A 6,000-nucleotide genomic window follows, 5' to 3' on the forward strand; every position below is an offset into this window, starting at 1 on the left:
TTTCTTCTTTCAGGAGTTTACAGGCAACAGGGGTCCATGATACCTCTTCCCACTCAATTCCCAAGGTTTCAGCAGAACAAGATAGACAGTTAAATATAGGAAGGGCTATTGAAGCCAAGTCTCATTATCCAACATAGGATTTGACTTGATTATTAAGCACTTTTAAATGGTAGGTTCAGGTTAAGCATCCCTAATCCAAAAATTCAAAATCCAAAATGCTCTAAAATCTGAAACTTTCTGAGCACTGCCATGATACTCAAAGGAAATGCTCACTGAAGCAATTCCAATTTTGGATTTTCAGATTAGGGATGCTCAACCTGTAAGTATAGGATGCAAAAATTTCAAAATATGAAAAAATCCCAAATCCGAAATGCTTCTGTTCCCAAGCATTTCAGATAAGGGGTACTCCACCTGAACCATCAATTCCAGAATCTCCAAATGGCTGTTCATGTGTGACTCCAGTGGCTCAATGACATAGCCCAATTTCCTATGACATCTTCTCCAGTAAACAATGCCAGGGCCTGGCAGATGAAGGATGCAGTCGTGTGTATCAGGAAACCCAATTCTGAGATGTATCCACTTCCCCTCATGGGGCTTCGAGACTTGGCTCCCAGCTATGGAGTTACCTTGAGAGCAAGAACCATATTACATATCACTGAGGAAACTTGAACAGAAAGTCCTACCATACACACTCAATCACAGGCACGTTCAGAGACTGTCTGGATAAATTTGCTGCCTTAATGACCTACCCACCTTCTCTGCTCCTTCACTCCAAACAATAGCCAGAACAATACTTTTAAATGAGCATAATGCAAACTTGCAACTCCTCTGCTGAAAACCTTCAGAAGCTTTCCATTTGTCTATGGATTAAATCTGCAAGACTTTATTGCAAACGCGGCAAGGGCTTGAGTGATCAAGACTTGTTCAGTGAGTCAGCAAGTGATTACGAAGGGGCATCACCAAGCCCTACCCCCTCTGACTTTACTCCTTATTCACCACACTCCAGGGATAATATCCTTGTTTCCATTCTCTTTTGCGGGGCTTCTGTGCATGCTGTTCCTAAATTCATTTTGCCCACCCACCGTCCTTAAATTAATTCATAGGCCTTTCTTGGAGAAGTCTTTACTGTCCCAACAGATCAGGTTGAACATATTAATAAAATATTTTCTTGGAATGAAGAAATGTGGCTCATGTATCTACAAAAACTAAAATTTGCAGCTTCTCAGGATACTCTGCATCTCCTTCACAACCTTTACCCCAGTTGCCTGGAACTTAGCAGTCATTCGTTTGAGAATTTAATGTTTTTCACTCATGATCCATTTCAACTTGGTGAAGACAGATCACATATAGCTTGTTTGTTATTGAATCCCCAGTGCCAGGCACATAGTGCTCAAAAATTATTTGCTAAACTAATAAAGATTCACTAAAAAAGAATAAAAAAAGATTCACTAAAAAAGAATAAAAAAGACAGTCACCTTGTGTCTTTTTACCAAGAGCCAGACATGATCCAGGATGAACGGGACCCTTTCTCTGGCAAGCCTGTTACCTCTTGCAGCTTTCTAGGCTCCAGTGGAATATTTTCTCCTAACAGCACTGACTTTGAAATATCTGAAGTTTGATGGCACAGAGCTTTCCCCAAGAGTAGAAAGAAAGGCAGTCCTACCCCCTCTGTAACGGAGGACATTGCTTGTGAAAGGCCACACAGTTCTTTAGAACCCCTCATGCATTCATTTCATTCACTCAACAGAGAAGCTGAGAGCTCCCTTTGTGCCTGGCACTAGTGGAATTCTGAGCATTCACAAAGAAAAGGCGGTTCCTGTCTTGAAAGAGCTTCTTGTGAGGAAGGAGAGATGGAAAACTAAGTCAGTGATGGCCACACAGCGTGGCAATTCTGAGAGAGGACCTCAGAAGAGGGACACCTAAACTACCGAGAAACACTGAAGAAGAGGTAATCTGGAACCACTGCTAAGAAGATTTGGGGCCCCAGAGAAGAATGAACCAGCCACTAGATAAACATGTGCCAGGAGAACCCATGGTAAAAAGCAATGTAAACAATGGGAGCAGTTTGTGAACGAGCCAGGGGGTGAGGGAAGAAAATGCAAGTCAGAAAAATGCAAGTTTAAAGATGCGTGCCGGGTGGTGGACAGACCTGGTCAGGGCCCAGAGCAGGGAGGACACTTGGGATCTTGTTTTAAAGGTGATAGAAAGCTGCGAAGACTTTTAAACCTGGAAGTGTGCCTGGAGGAGTCAGATTTGCATTTTAGAAACAGCACCTCAAAACAGTGTTAAATAGAGGGGAAGGGGAGCTATAAATAGACAAATATCCTAAGAGAACTTCAGGAAACATTTGCATATTTTGAGATAGGAGTTGGAATGAAAAAATAATGATTTGTATATATTGAAAAATGGATACACTCCCCCGTTTTTGAGAAAATGTTTACATATATAATTTCCCTGGAAGTAAATTAGGAAATGAGGATAATGGTTCTGTAAAACCTAAAGACTGTTGGTGACTCATTATCCAATTAATTGATATGAATAAATTGGGCAAATCAAGCTAAATGAGAGTCAGTCACTGCATGTAAGTAGAGAACGAGTGATTGTTTATTTTTGGTTTTATTTTTGTTTTCCTTTTTTTAAAAAATTATAAAATCGGGATCTCGAGCCCCACTAAGGAGCAGTGGGTCAGGAATGTCCACTGAGTCTCTGACCCTCAGAAACAGGACATGGGATGATGTGGATTACGTGGACCTTGGAGTGGAAGTGATTCAGCTAGGTCTGGAAGTCTCTCTTGTCACCTTGGACCCCACCCACAGCTACCATGTCACAGCAACCAACCCTGCTGGCAGCAAGTGACACCATTCAACCCACCCTGGAGTGCATTTTTTCAGATAAGAGGAATAAAACCATTATCAGAAATGGAAACAATTAGGAGTTGCTTGTTTATAATTTTTGTTTTTAATCACTGTGAAGTTTGTATTTAAAAGAATATGATTCCCTTCTCAGCAATAATGGCACCTAAAATTCATCAGATTCCTCCAAACCTGATGAAGAGGGACCAGCCGTCTTTATGCTCCCATGAGTTGGACTAATATGTGAGCATCTCTTAAGAGGCTGTGAAGGTAAAGTTCAGGAGAAGTATGAGCAAATTCTCACTACCAAATTGGCAGCCTTTTAAGAAATTCATGCCTGATCAGATTATTTCAGAAGATGGGACAAGGCCAAACAAACTATTCCTGAAACTTCTTTGCAAAACTGCAAGCTGAGTCTCAACTTGAGCAACAGCTGCTGCACACTTTTTGCAACTGATTTGATATCCAATTGCAGCTCCAATTTTGCATTCTGAGAACACTTAAAGATTCATTTTTATGAAACTTGAAAGATCTTGAAACTTTTAGCTTGACACAGTCATTTATTCTCATCCATTAAAAGCCTTGCCTTACTCAGGTAGATTACCCAAACAAAAATGCCTAGATGCCAGTAGCGATATATGCCTTCAGTGGTAAGCAGGAAAGTGTTTTTCTGAGTACAGTTTTGAAAGAAGTATGTATGAATGTGTGTAAATGTATGTGTGCTTTAAGTTACTCCATTAACTGTGTAAATTGTAATTGAATTGACCTTAGGGAATCTGGCCTTGAATTTGATGTTCAATTACAGTTAGAAAATTTACTTTGTTTACAAAAGAGTAGTATTTTGTGAACATGTAAATTGCAATCGTGGATTATTTTTATGACAGTATTAGTGTTAATATAGGTCCTGGTTCCAGGAACATCCTGTGAATAATGAGTTAGAAAGGACCAAAAATGTGATTATAATGACGTAGATAATGTTTGTAGTCCTAGGTCTACAAATGTATGGTGTGGAATAAAAACACACTAGAAATGGATCATTTAATGCTGTCATGTTATGTTAGAAAAATGCCTTGACTCAGCCTTAGAATACCCATGTGGAGCATTAATAAGATTAAACTCATCCACACAATCAACATCTCCCTAGACAAACGTCCTAAGTAAGTTAATATTCAGAGAGTTGTTCTTGATAAGGTGATGTTGACTATTAGCTACACACACACACACACACACACACACACACAAACCCACCAGAAAAACCTATTGGTTAAAAAAAAAAAACTAGCTGATTATATTAAAGCAGACTACTACCTTGACAGAATATTAATAGTATCTCAAAAGGAAGACATCAAGGGAAAGTGTTTATGGGATTTCGGGGCCTGAAATGAGTCATTTTAAGGCAAGGTGGAGTTCCTTCATCTGTTCTGGCTGCTATAACAAAATACCCTAAGTTGGTGGTATAAACCACAGAAATTCATTTCTCACAGTTCTGTAGGTTGGAAAATCTAAGATCAAAGAGCTGGTGTCTGGTGAGGGCCCACTTCCTGATTCATTGCAAACAAATTCTCACTGCCTTCACACACAATGGAGGAGAAAACGCAGCTCTCTGCAGCCTCTTTTAGAAGAACACTAATTCCATTAATGAGAGTGAAGCCCTTGTGGCTCAATCACCTCCCAAAGGACAATCTCCTAATACCATAAATTGGTGACTAGGTTTCAATACATGAATTTCAACATTCAGACCGTAGCATCTAAAATTAGTTGGGATGGAACAAAGGGTATGAAATAATAGTTTGGGGTAGATAGAAACAACACGATGAAAGTCTTGAAGAAAGTCTTGATGAGCAAGGTAAGTAAGCTCTTTAGTTGGTGCTATTATTTAAATATATGTCCCCTCCAAAACTCATGTTGATATTTTATTGATGTGGGGTCTTTAAGAGGTAATTAGGTTATGAGGGCTCTCATGAGATAATTAATGCTATTATCATAGGAATGAGTTAGTTATTGAGATGGGGTTTGTTAGAGAAGTAAGTCTGGCCTGATTTCTCTCTCTGTCTCATGTGTTTGCTTCCATCCTCCACTCCTCCACTATAACATGACCCTCACCAGACACCAGTGCCATCCTCTTGGATTTCCTAGCTTCCAGAACTGTGGGTCAAATAAACTTTTCAAAGTAATTATCTAGTCTGTAATGTTCTGTTATGGCAGCAGAAAACAGACTAATACAGGTGGGTTAACTTATTTCTTCCGAGAGCAGGTATTTCCTGGAACAAGCGGCTAAGTAGTTAATTTTGCCTTGTTTCAGTACTAGTTAGCATAGAGACAGTAGACAATATTTGGCCCCAGAACTGTTTGGTACAGGAAGAAGGTATGTTTGATCTCAGTTCTTAGTCTCTGATATTGGTCTTTTTACAGTCTAAATTGGGATCTGATCATTGCATGTTGTTGGGTCTGTAGCAAGTAGGTTTCCTGATGCTAGCATCACTCCCACCATACACTGTAGGTCAAAGTCACAAGCCAGCTTGTTTTCAAGGAGTGGAGACATAAGCATCACCTTTCTATGAGAAGAATGTCAAATAATTTGTATCCACATCTTCAAACTACCATAATTCTCCTTTGGCCACAAATTGTTTACATTCCTCCCATGACTCTCCAAAAAGATTCATCAAATTATGAAATTAGTCTCGGGCTTGAGGTACAGGATCTTGTCATCAAAATCAGGTCCAGATGTGGCAGAGGCTCCATAGCTTCAATTCCTTGAGTACAATTCTTTTTGATCTAAAAACCTATAAACAAGAAAGACAAATTATTAGCTCTACACACGCCAAATGTACATTAGCTGAACAAGCATCGTAATTCCTGTTCAAAAACAGGGACAGGTAGAAGGTACACAATAATTGATCCACACAATTTAGAGACAAGCAGGGCACATGAGGCCAGTTCCTTGACTAAGGACAAGTAATAACTCCCTGGGAATCACTCTGTCATCTCTTGGCTCTGCCCTCTGGTCTGCTTTCCTTCCCACAGAAATAGCTTATGTTTGCAGTTAAGTAATTTTCTCAACCTGCTTCTTACTTATAGACATTCAAGAGCCCAAAGGCTACTTTTTAATTTGTAATGTCCCTATCCTTTTCTCTCCAAGCTGTTATAA

The 6,000-nt window shown here is 39.6% G+C and overlaps 1 long non-coding RNA gene across 1 annotated transcript in view; it reads right to left on the bottom strand.

Annotated features, from left to right (window-relative positions):
* LOC117974759 (uncharacterized) overlaps nucleotides 1-5,630 on the bottom strand; it is a 30,858-nt gene extending 25,228 nt beyond the window's left edge. Inside the window, exons 1-2 of the long non-coding RNA XR_004664901.3 lie at nucleotides 5,404-5,630; nucleotides 412-626 (exon numbers count right to left, since the gene is read on the bottom strand). This is a non-coding gene — a long non-coding RNA (uncharacterized LOC117974759). The remainder of the gene's footprint in view (nucleotides 1-411; nucleotides 627-5,403) is intronic.
* Nucleotides 5,631-6,000: the final 370 nt, after the last annotated feature.

This window comes from Pan paniscus, chromosome 1, assembly GCF_029289425.2.
Source record: "Pan paniscus chromosome 1, NHGRI_mPanPan1-v2.0_pri, whole genome shotgun sequence".
Lineage (NCBI taxonomy): Eukaryota > Metazoa > Chordata > Mammalia > Primates > Hominidae > Pan > Pan paniscus.